Consider the following 13,207-nt stretch of genomic DNA (forward strand, 5'->3'; position numbering starts at 1 on the left):
ACCTTACCCGAGTAGGTCAAAGAGATGGTCTACCACTGTGATGTCAAACCATATATCCCTCCCCCGATGCGGTGCTTTAAGTGCTGGAAGTTTAGCCATATGTCTTCCCACTGTACTTCCAGCATCACATGTCGAGATTGTGGATGTCCATCACATCCCAATACTCCATGTGCCCCACCTTCCATCTGTGGCAACTGCGGAGAGCATCATTCACCTTGCTCGCTGGACTGCAGGATTTTACAGAAAGAGAGGAAAATCATGGAATACAAGACCCTGGGCCACCTGCCATACACTGAGGCTAAGAGAAAGTATGAGCGGCCACATCCTGTGGCTATGAACTCCTCGTATGCCGCCACTACAAGAACAGTTGTAGCTCTATCAGTTCCGCAAATTCCAGTCGGTTCTCAGAGCCAGAAGGCTACGCCTGTTCCCTTGATGGTGGGGGGGGGGGGGGGGCAATTCACCCCTGGTCTTCCCTCACCACTTATCTCAGGAGCACTGCACTCCCCCCCCCCCCCCCCCCCCCAACCATTGGGGACACTAGTCCCCATTTCCCAGCCAGAGATGTGAAAGTCTTCTTCGGCTCCTTTTTGCCAGGAAGGGATCCCTTGGGTCACTCCCTTCCCAGATTTCTGCTAGTGGGAAAGACGATGCCCACTGGTGGCTGAAGTGCCCAAAAACAGCTAGTCGTAGGGCATCACGATCCTCCTCACTCCCGGAGACTGAATCAGTGAAGCCCTCCCAGCCAGAGAAACCCAAGGAGTAGCAAGAAAAGTCTAAAAAAAAAGACCCCTAAGACCGAGGAAATTGTTTTGGTATCCACACGACGACCTAGAAGCTCTGTGTCTGGGGATGCGATTCTGGCATCTGCTGAGGGCCTAGATCTCACTGGACACTTAGACAGAATGGATATAGACAGCTCAGGGAATACGTCAGTGGCAGCATGTGACCCTGTGGCATTAACTGCCTCATTGAATGTTCCAGGCCTTCCCAGTCTCATGATGTCATCCTCCAGACGAACTGTGGTGGTTTTTTACACTGCCTGGCTGAGCTACAGCAACTGTTAAGCCTTACACCTCCTTTCTGCATTGCCCTCCAGGAAACATGGTTCCTGGCAATGCGGACCCTGCCCTCCGCAGCTATAAGGGATATTACAGGAACCGTAGTGACTATAATCGAGTGTCAGGTGGAGTTTGCGCTTATGTTCTAAACTCATTCTGTAGTGAACCTGTGCCCCTTCAAACCCCTTTTGAAGCTGTGGCTGTCAGAATGGATGATGCAGGAAATAACTGTCTGCAATGTATATCTTCCTCCAGATGGTGCAGTACTCCTGAATGTATTAGTTCCACTGATTGATCAACTACCTAAACCTTTCCTACTTTTGGGATGTTTTAAAGCCCATAACCCCTTGTGGGGTGGCTTCGTGCTTACTGGTTGAGACAGAGATGTCGAAATTTTACTGCCTTAGTTTAACCTCTGCCTCTTACATACTGGGGCCACCACACATTTCAACGTGGCTCGTGGTAGTTATTCGGCCATTGATTTATCCATTTGCAGCCCAGGACGTCTCCCATCTATCCACTGGAGAGCACAAGACAACGTGTGTGGTAGTGACCACTTTCCTACCTTCCTGTCAGCACCCCGGCAATAGGCCCCATGGATGCTTGCCCAGATGGGCTTCAAACAAGGCAGACTGAGAACTTTCACCTCTGTGGTCACCACTGACTCTTCCCCACATGATAACAGTGATGTGATGGTTGAGCAGGTGACTACAACAATGGTTAATGCGGCGGAAAACGCGACCCTCACTCTTTAGGGTGCCCCTGGTGAAGGGCAGTCTCTTGGTAGTTGCCAGTAGTCGCTGAGACAATTAAGGAGAGTCAGCAAGCTCTAGAGCGACACCCTTCCCTGGAGCCCCTCATAGCCTTTAAGCGGCTTTGTGCCCGCATTCGCCAGCTTATCAAAAGATGGAAGCAGTAGTGTTAGGAGAGATACGTCTCGGGTGTTAGGATGCCATACGTCACCTTCCCATGTCTGGATGCAGATCAGATGTCTTTTTGGGTAGCAAAACCCAACAGGTGTCCCTGGCATTAACATCAATGGCGTGTTGTCTACCGATGCGGACGCAATTGCTGAGCACTTTGCTCAAGCCTCTGCATCAGAGAACTACCACCCAGCCTTTCACACCCTCAAACGGCAGATGGAAAGGAATGTCCTCTCGTTCGCTACACACCACAGTGAACCCTGTAACACCCCATTTATAGAGTGGGAGCTCCTCAGTGCCCTTGCACATTGCCCCGACACTCCTCCTGGGCCAGATTGGATGCACAGTCAGACGATGAAACATTCTCATCTGACTATAAGCAACATCTCCTTGTCGTCTTCAACTGGATCTGGTGCGATGGCTTCTTTCCATCGCAATGACGGGAGAGCACCATCATTCCAGTGCTTATACTCGTTAAAAACCAGCTTGATTTTGATAGCTATTGGCCCATCAGCCTCACCAATGTTCTTTGTAAGCTGCTGGAATGTATGGTGTGTTTTCAGTTGGGTTGGGTCGGGTCCTGGAGTCACGTGGCGTACTGGCTCCATGTCAGGGCGGCTTCCACCAGGGTTGCTCTACCACTGATAATCTTGTGTCTCTCAAGTCAGCCATCCGAACAGCCTTTTCCAGATGCCAACGCCTGGTTGCTGTCTTTTTTGATTTACGAAAAGCGTATGACACCACCTCGCGACATCATATCCTTGCCACATTATACGAGTGGGGTTTCTGAGGCCCGCTTCAGATTTTTATCCAGAATTTCCTGTCGCTTTGTACTTTCCATGTCCAAGTTGGTGCCTGCCATAGCCTCCCCATATCCAGGATCCTGCAGGGCTCCGTATTGAGTGTATCTCTATATTTAGTGGCCATTAATGGTCTAGCTGCAGCTATAGTGCTGTCCGTTTCACCTTCTCTGTATGCAGATGACTTCTGCATTTCATACTGCTCCATCAGTATTGGTGTTCCTGAGTGGCACCTACAGGGAGCCATACACAAGGTGCAGTCATGGGCTCTAGCCTACGGTTTCCAGTTTTCAGCCACAAAGTCATGTGTAATGCACTTCTATTGGCATCATACCATTCATCTGGAACCAGAACTGTATCTTAACGATGAGCCACTCACTGCGGTGGAGAGATATCGAGTCTTAGGACTGGTTTTTGACACCCGATTGAGTTTGCTTTCTCACCTTTGCCAGCTTAAGTGGAAGTGTTGGCAGCACCCCAGTGCCCTCCGCTGCCTGAGCAACACCCACTGGGATGCAGATCACTCTATGCTGCTGTAGCTCTACAGAGCCCAAGTTCAATCCCGCCCTGACTATGGGAGTCTGGTTTATGGTTTGGTGGCACCCTCAGCATTGCGTTTACTTGACCCAGTGCACCACTGTGGCGTTCACCTAGTGACAGGAGCTTTTAGTACGAGTACCATGAGCAGTGCCCTGATGGAGGCCAGAGTCCCTCCATTGCATCTCCTTTTCCTGCCCACGGTGGTTCATCTCCCGCATCAGCGGCCCAGGAGAGGGCTTACAATTGCGGTTTGTGTGCAGTTCCTTCTCATCAAACTGGAGTCCTTGCCTTTACCACCTATACTTGAGGTTCATTCATATACACCTCCATGGTGTAAACCTAGGCCGCAGTCCCTTCTCTTCAAACTGGAGTCCTTGCCTTTACCATCTATACTTGAGGTTCATTCACGTACACCTCCATGGTGTAAACCTATGCTGCGGCTTCGCCTGAACCTTTCACATGGTGCTAAGGACTCAGTTAACCCTGCAACTCTCCACTGTCACTTTCTCTTGATTCTCGACATGTACCAGGGCCATGAAATGGTTTACACCGATGGCTCAATGGCTGGTGGTCACATTGACTTTGCCTTTGTTCATGGAGGACGTATAGTACAGTGCTCCTTGCCAGATGGCTGCAGTGTTTTCACTGCAGAGCTGGCAGCCATATCTCGTGCTCTTGAGCACATCTGCTCATGCCCAGTGTGAGGTAACGGGTGAGTCATCGTGCCCTGAAAATATTCTAAGTTCTGAGGAAGCAGTGACCACACGGGCCAGTCAGCGGGCGCAGGCCGCTCGTTAACAAACACATGGTGCCAAACGTTAGCCGGACGAGAGGGGTAGTCCCAGCTCATGGTCCAGTCGCGTTGCTGGGAATTCCGCTGTGACGTGAATGGTGCTTTGTGTCGATGAAGGAGATGTCTATACCGGGAGTGCGAAAGATGGCGGACTTTGTGAACCCATCATGGCAGACAATTCACTGTTCGTATAGAAATTAATAGTAGCCAGATGAATCATGATACCTTAAAAAGAAACATGTACATAACTATTATTTGCACGATGATTCTGATGGTGTAATCAGATTTTCAATATCTTTATTAGTTTAAAGTTTAGTATCTGACGGTAAATTATGCAAGTAACATCCAGCAACGAATTTCCAAAATATAAACGCTTCATCCAATTAGAAAGCTATATGTGTAAACCTGAATTGGTATGAATTACAGGCATGTAACTTAAATAGTACATGAGTTATTGGGGGTCAAAGTGGCCCTTTTCTATCGATCCCGTCAGGCCATAAGTACTCCACAGTTACATGAAAAAATGGTAGCAGCATGCTTATAAATATATTCATTAATCTATGTCTTTGTTAATATCCGATATATGCTATTCATGAAGAAACTAGTCAGTTATTTACGGTGTTTTAGAAAGCACAGAGACATTAGGCTCCTGGCCTACCTTTTGCTTCTTTTCTTTTGATATATGTTTATTTAATAGTTTATGTATTTAATAATGTGTGTTAGAGCATGTTTATGGTCCAGCCACAGGAATATTTATTTAATTTCAAGTTATTTAAATGTAAATACAGTATTTGCTATATGTTTCATTATGATTGTGACTGTGCGTTGGCATGAAGATGGCATGAGTGTGCTAGCCAATCACAGCACTCGTGAATGGGGGGACTGGATGGAAGCGAGTTTCCGGGGAGGACACGGGGTAGTTCTGGACAGTATGGCACAGGGCATGGGGCGCCCGCAATGGTATGGCGCGACGGACGGACAGTCGGCGGAAAGACTTGGACAGTGGAACAGTTTGCACGTGGCTGCGGAGGATAGAAATATTTTGTAGTGCCGGCTTGTGCACATGTGAGATTTCCATGGCGTCTACAGCGAAGTCGTAGTGTGCAATTAGAAGTGAATATCTCACGAGCTGTGTTGTTGTTCATAACTAATTACATGCTGTAGGAATATATTGTTTCCCTGTTATTCAACCTATATTTTATTTAATTGCTGGACCATCGACTCCAATATGTGTTTTGCAGAAATATACCACATTCTCAAAAGTACTTCTACTATCATACTCGTCATTTAAAGTCGTTAAGATAGCACCTGCATATTTTATTTAATTGCAATCTTTCATTTATAAATTTATATGTTACATTCATAATTTGCAATTGCCGAGCGATATAAACCTTTGACCTTTCAATTCATGTGTGGATTCTCATCATATACTGTAGACGCAGCAGTATTTGGCCTGTAATGCGGCAATTACGTATCTCATCCCCTAGACAACGAAACCAGCCAAAACTTTTAATATTGCAACATTGAGTCGGAGGGTGCATAGTAATTTGAAAGCCCGCACCAAACGAGTCATTTCTCCTGTGTACTGACTGCTTGAGCAGCCTACAAGCTATTGATCAGTGCTGCCTTTGTCGTCCTTTGGTAGCAACCATCCAGGAGTCCATCTATGCCCTGGAACAGTTCAGTCATTCAGTGGTGTTTGTCTGGACCCCAGGTCACGTCAGAATCCCAGGCAATGAACTTGTCAATAGGCTGGCCAAAGAGGCTACGCAGAAACCGCTTATGGAGATCGGCTTCTGTTAAACTGAACTGCATTCAGTAATACACCATAAGGTTTTGCGGCTTTGGGAGATGGAATGGCGTAATCTCAGCATGCACAACAACCTGTGTGCCATTAAGGAAACTATGAATGTGTGTAAGACCTCCGTGAGCGCCTCTTGCAGGGACTCTGTGGTTCTCTGTTGGCTCCGTATTGTCCATATGTGGCTGAAGCATCGTTACCTCCTCTGTCGGGAGGACCCACCTTGGTGTCGCTGTGGCTTATGAATAACAGTCATCAATCTATTGCTGGTCTGCCCACTTTTAACCACTCTACGGCGGAGTTTTAACTTTCCCAGCACCCTACCTTCGGTGTTAGGCGACAATGCCTCAACAGCAGCTTTAGTTTTACGCTTTATTCATGAGGGTGAGTTTTATCATTTGCTCTAAGTTTTAGCATGTCCTTTGTCCCTGTGTGTCCTCCACTCTAGTGCTTTCAGGGTGGGGGTTTTAATGTGTTGCAGAGTGGCTGGCTTTTCCTGTTTACCCTCATGGTCAGCCAGCCATGGTAACATGCTTTTTGTTTTAACCTCTTCTACCTGTTTCTTGCATCTTTGTGGTTTTCTTGTCCCCTTTTGTCCATTTAAGCATTTGTTGCCCTGCAGTCATTGTTGTGGATTTTCCTTTCCTTCTGCTTTGTGTTGACTCCTTGTCTTATTCTCACCCTTGTGACATTGTTTCCTTCGGAACAAGGGACTGATGACCTCGTAGTTTGGTCCCTTCCCCCCTCTTTTAAACCAACCAACCAACCAACCAACCAACCAACCTGTTGTCATGCTTTAGTGCTTGCCTGTCATGAAACTTTCCCCTGTTATTAACTCTGAAGACTTGGCTGTCATTTCCATTGATACAGGACATCTACCCTGCTGATGTAACTGATGTTACTCTGTAGAGTAGCATTAATTAAATCCATTATTCAAAACTATGATGTTTTTACAATAAGTTTGACATATTCTAATTGGTATCCTCTTTTTTCTTTTGCAATAAACATTTACATTGTATAAACAATTAGATTTTTAGTTTGTTTTCCTTGATAGTAACACTATTTGCAGACTATTCACAACTAAATTTGCAATATATATTCATAACTGGCGTAACTACATCTTATTCTTTACAGTTTTGTTTATCGTCTGTTTCTGACATGCACTGACTGTTCTTACTCATTTGGGCTTCTTTCATAAATCGCTATTTCCTCAGGAATACTAGTAAGAGGTTTTCACGCCATTGGATTTTCTTCACCTTGGTTTATGATGGCAGTTCATATACATATCTTACTGCAACAATTATTATCACTGAAGTAATTCCGCGTAAGTCGAAAGTAGCAACAAGTTTATGTAACTAGTATAATTAAGGCTACAATCACATAAGTAGGGATAGAATAGTATGTCAGTAATTAGAGTGTGTTTTCCTTTCCTGGTGTTATTAATAATGCGGCCTAAATCATTTAGACACTTTCCATCAACCTTTAATTCATCTAGTTGTGCGACCAAATGATCTGATGGTAACTCTAAGTTTAGCAAAGAAATGTTTCTACATCTACATCTACGTCCATACTCCGCAAGCCACCTGACGGTGTGTGGCAGAGGGTACCTTCAGTACCTCTATCGGTTCTCCCTTCTATTCCAGTCTCGTATTGTTCGTGGAAAGAAGGACTGTCGGTATGCCTCTGTGTGGGCTCTAATCTCTGTGGTTTTATCCTCATGGTCTCTTCGCGAGATATACGTAGGAGGGAGCAATATACTGCTTGACTCTTCGGTGAAGGTATGTTCTCGAAACTTCAATAAAAGCCCGTACCGAGCTACTGAGCGTCTCTCCTGCAGAGTCTTCCACTGGAGTTGATCTATCATCTCCGTAACGCTTTCGCGATTACTAAATGATCCTGTAACGAAGCGCGCTGCTCTCCGTTGGATCTTCTCTATCTCTTCTATCAACCCTATCTGGTACGGATCCCACACTGCTGAGCAGCATTCAAGCAGTGGGCGAACAAGCGTACTGTAACCTACTTCCTTTGTTTTCGGATTGCATTTCCTTAGGATTCTTCCAATGAATCTCAGTCTGGCATCTGCTTTTCCTTATTGATTAAGCAACAATCAAGCTCCAACTCTGTTTGTGGTGTTACATTCCTTTTAGTTGTGTTGTTGTGTATTATTTGGTCCATGTGTATGGAGGCTCTTGTACCATATCCCTTACATTTACTGTAGAAACTTGTTTTTCCAACTCCTCTTAGCACTGCATCCGTTTGGGCTTGCTTCCCACACAATACTGTCTGACTTATCTCCTTAGGAACTATTTATAACTATTCATAGTTATTTATGGTAAAGTTGTCCATATACTTTGCTGTAATACTATAATTCTTTTTTTAACAATCATCTGGCTTTATACTAGTTGCCTGAAGCTACTTTCCCTCACACTCTTCTTGGTTGAAAGTAAACAAGAGAGCAAATATTTGTCTAGAAAGTCTCCTGGTCTTATTTAGATTCTTACTGTAGTACCATAACTTATTGATACTGCCTGAGCCAGTGCCTCGAAGATTCCTACAGGCTCCACGAGCAGTGCTTTGAACATCACCGCCAAGAAGAACCTCCAGGCCGCTGACCAATTGAAACTGCCAGGACTGTGTTATAAGCAGTGGGCATCTGCACACCAGTCTTCTAGTTTGAGATTGCTTCTAGTCACTAATTGGTGCTGAACATTGCAATGAGTTGTTGTTAGGTAGCTCTGCTGGCAAACATTCAGTGTACATAGACACATGCCTGTGTTGGGCCTCTGCTTATAGCTAGTCACGGCTGCTGCAAGTTGTCAACAGTGTACCATTTCTTCACCCACAAGTTGAGTACAGTATATTCATTTAAATGCACCTGTGTCATCTAATCTTTTGCTTGCCTGTCCAGATTCCTAAGGCAACAGGTCCCTTTGTTCACCTCCAAACCATTTATCATTAGCAACAAGGGTCTATTATTTGGCTCCTCTGTCAATAATTTGGTGCACTGCCTTTTAAATTTGTCTGTGAATAGGTACTTCTTTTCTGGCCGAAGGGAAGTATACTTCCCTTTTGACTGAGGGCTTTCTTGTGGTAAAAGGAATGTATCCTAATATGCTTCCTGCTATAACCACGTCTACATTTATTAACTTTACCAAAAGGTATCCTGGTGGTTCAGCTTGAGGGACAGGGAACCTTACATCTGTCAGTTCATCTCTTATTAGACTGTCGAACTTGAAAATTTGTATCAGGTTTATGATGTGAGGCTACATTATGCCTTTCTGTGCATTAACTATAGCATTTATCATTTGTTATACTCTGATTCTATATCCCCAAACACAGCTGCTAGTTTCCGTACTTATGCACATATGATTAAAAAAGTTGCAACCCTTTAAATCCTAGTAGCAATGTCTTTGCCTTGTCGATTTTACATTTATCCTGCATATGCCTAATTTAACTCTATGCCATGTTAATAAATCCGTACTGATAAACCTGTCACGTGGGATGTCTAACCCTGACACATACATATGAAATTTGTGTTCAACATCTCCAACACCTGTCACACTTATGTGTATTTTCACTGCTTCTAATGTACTTGCCGCTTCACCGGTAAAACCACTGGTAACACCTTTTAATCATAGCCTTTCTGCTTCATCTATTCTGATTGTACATTCTATTGGAGTGTGGAATACTCCTCCTCTTTATATATAATCTCTGTGTATGGAACTCTTGTTTTTTCTCCATGTACACCAAGGCCCTTCATGATAGTCCTTAGTGTAGTACCTTGGTTATTTACACTTAAAACAAGTCATGTCTTGTACCCTGGTGCATTGTACACTGCAGTTGCCTGGCAGTTTACTGTGTGGACATCTCCTTTTATGCAATGAATGAAATCCATTGACTTCTGTGCAATTCCCTTTTAACATGCTGGAGTCTATTTATGTCACTTTCCTTGCCTCTTCCATTCACTCTGAACCTGTGTTACATGGTTTATCACAAACACAGCAGAAATTTGTGAATTATTTTGCTTGCATAGTGCGAACCCTTTGATATGCCTTCTTTTTCCTACACTTACTTGCCAGATGCCTTCGTAACCCACTCATAAAACATCTTAACTCTTTTCTCTGTTTGACTTCAGTGTTTTGTGTGCATGCTCACTCCTTGTTCCCCATTCTTTCTTGACAATAGAGCACTTTCTACTGTGGCAGCTAATCAAATTTCGTCACCTCAATTTATGACTATTGTTTGTATTCAGTCATTAATTAGTCCTTGTATACTCTAGCTAAAAAGTCTGCCAGCTGTATGGTACCATTTCTGTTTTCTCTACTTGTGACCCTAGTTAGAGCTTCTGTAAAATTTCTCTCTGTTGTGTCAATCCTGTTGGCCTATGAAGCAATTTCTTCCCCATAGCATTGCCTTGCCTGAAATATCCTATATTTATAATAGTCTAGCATTCATTTACTAGCATAGTTCTCTTCTAAAATGTGTGTTATCTCTTCTCATGCACCTGCTCTCTCATGTACTTGCAGTCTTGATCTAGCCTCACCTGTAATTTTTGCTTTAGCAAATGTAATTCAAATGCTGAATCAACGTCTTCAATGAATTCTCTCATGTCCCTCTTGTTGCCATGAGAAGACCCCCTAGAATACACAAGGCTTCCTTAGCACTTATTTTATGGTTTGCTGATGAATTAGCTGTGCAAGGGGCTCTGCTCAGTGGCACAGGACCTTCTACATGGAGGAGCACATGGCTTTGAATCTGACTACAGCTGCTTTCCCTGAATGTGCTGCTTCTTGCAGCTTGCCCTGGGATGGTGTCGCCCATGGTGGCTTTCAGACCCTCAGTGTCATGCTGTCGTTGCCCTGCACCTTGCTATGACTACATGTTGGACTCTGTTGTGAATTTATATCTAGTTGAAAATTGGTCTCAATCCAACTTCCTGCTATTTGTATAAAATAGAGAATAGGGAGAGACAGGGAAGGGATGGTTGGGAATTCATGACTTCCAATTGCACAGAGCATTGTGGAAATGCAATGGCAAAAGTTGAAAATGAACCCATATTCACCACTTCTCATGAGTGGTTGCCTTGGCTGCTTTGGCCATCTGGACACAGTCCAACGGACCAATTCAAATTTCCAACTTATCACACACTGCCGTGTAGCTTTCATCTTCCATTAACCCACTACTTACAACTTAATACATTCCCATAGGAGTTCGTGCGATATTAGCGCATCTGCGCTGAAACAAACATTAATAAGCTGTTGCAATCTTACAGAAGCAGTAAATCTGAGTTAAAGTCCTGGTCCGGCACAAATTTTTAACTTTTGCCATTGCATTACCACAGTGACCTGTGCGGCTGGAAGTCACAAATTCACACCCATCCCTTACGTTTCTTTCTCCATTCTCTAAAATGTATGAAGCAGCTGTGTCATCACATACACAAATTTCTGCTATTTGCCATGGTTGCTGTAACTATCTGACGTAGTAAACTCTGTTCAACCTTTTGTTTTTGTACACTACACCTTACACTAATAATACTTGTTCTGTAAAACCCCAGATGTGTGTGTTGCTTGTGATTGAGTGACAGGGTTTGAGGAGAAAGGGAAATAGTCAGTTGACCTAAGTGAGGGCAAGTCTTGACCTGACTATGTTGTTAAAATTCCCTTATTGCAAAAGGTAAGGATTGGAATTAGTACTGAATGATGAACCCTATGGGTCATTTACAACTTCTGATTTATTCAGAGGACACCCTCAACCTAGTATACAGTTGCTCTAAGTGAATAGTACCCACAAAAGACCAAGTCTTTACACAGAGACAGTGACTAACAAGCACTGTTCTGTCTGTCAAAAGAACTTGTCAACACTAACTGCGTCTGCCCCCACGCCCATGATGCAACTCGCAGTTAGAACTCCATGTACTGTTCCAAACTACTGCAGATAACTCTACTCAGCTCCACTTGGCTAATAATTTCAGCTGTGTCTGCTAGTACGGCTGGTCTCTCAACTTCCACTAGGATCTGCCTGTCCTATATATCCTGTACTCCTGTCTGCTCTAACTGCCATGACTCTCCCTTCGGAGACTCTGCATCTGAGTTTTAATCAATTTCCCCTTCGCTCCTACTAGTCCCTGACTTGGAATAATGTTGAACAGCCCTCGCCATCTCTTTGGCTCTAATTATGTACTTTTTTCAGAAGCTGAGTTGAGGGAGGAGTCTTTTGTAAAATTATATCCTGGACCTGCTATAGGCTCTTCATGATGTATATGTGCCCATTCCAGAGACTTCCACCCTTACTTCTCTTTACTTCCACTTTGAAATGATGTTTACACCTTACAGTAGTATTTATTAATCACAGATGGTGTCTTTGTGGTGCCACCAGCTGAAAGATTTCCTTCTGGAAGCATTTGAAATTTTACATAAGCCTGTTGTCATCCTTTAGTGACTCTGGTTATATCTGGTTGAAAATTGGTCCCAATCCAACTCCCTGCTATTTGTATAAAATAGAGAATGGGGAGAGACAGGGAAGGGATGGTTGGGAATTCAGGACTTCCAATGGCACAGAGCATTGTGGAAATGCAATGGCAAAAGTTGAAAATGAACCCAGATTCACCAGTTCTCATGAGTGGTTTCCTTGGCTGCTTTGGCCATCTGGACACAGTCCTGATGGCCATGTAACTTTTACCTCATTATACTCATCAAGCTTTCCACTTTTATTAACTCTGAAGACTTGGCTGTCATTTCCATGGATACGTGACAGTCCCATCAACATGGAGGTCATTAGAGATGAAGTGAAAGCTCTGATTGTTTCGGGGATGGCGGAGTAAATCAGCCATGCCCTTTTTAAAGGAATCATCTTTGCATTTACATGGAGTGATTTATGGAAAGCATGGAAATCCTAAATCTGAATGGCCAGACAGATTTGAACTGTCATCCTCCCGAATGTGAGTGCAGTGTGCTAACCACTGTGCTGCCTCACTCGGTAATGAGTCAAGGACATATTACCTCATCTGACATGCGTCTTTCATAATGTCGATGGCAGTGAAATTGATAAATTGAAGTTATGTAAAGAACTACAGGCAGACATTCTTCCTGTGAAGGAGAGCTGTCTCTCTCTCTCTCTCTCTCTCTCTCTCTCTCTATCTCTCTCTCTCTCTCTCTCTCTCTCTCTCTCTCTCTCTCTCTCTCTCTCGCTGCCCATCACATGCCAACTTGCCAAGATCAAATTTTGGTGTAAAAGCGTGATGTAAGATACCTCGAAACACAGATGCATGATCTCAATGTCATCTGCATGTT

At 44.1% G+C, this 13,207-nt stretch overlaps 1 protein-coding gene across 1 annotated transcript in view; it reads left to right on the forward strand.

Annotated features, from left to right (window-relative positions):
* Positions 1 to 13,207, forward strand: part of LOC124722883 (glucose-6-phosphatase 3) — a 138,357-nt gene that overhangs the window by 82,854 nt on the left and 42,296 nt on the right. The gene's annotated exons all lie outside the window — the stretch shown is intronic.

The sequence above is a fragment of the Schistocerca piceifrons genome, chromosome X, assembly GCF_021461385.2.
Source record: "Schistocerca piceifrons isolate TAMUIC-IGC-003096 chromosome X, iqSchPice1.1, whole genome shotgun sequence".
Classification (NCBI taxonomy): Eukaryota; Metazoa; Arthropoda; class Insecta; order Orthoptera; family Acrididae; genus Schistocerca; species Schistocerca piceifrons.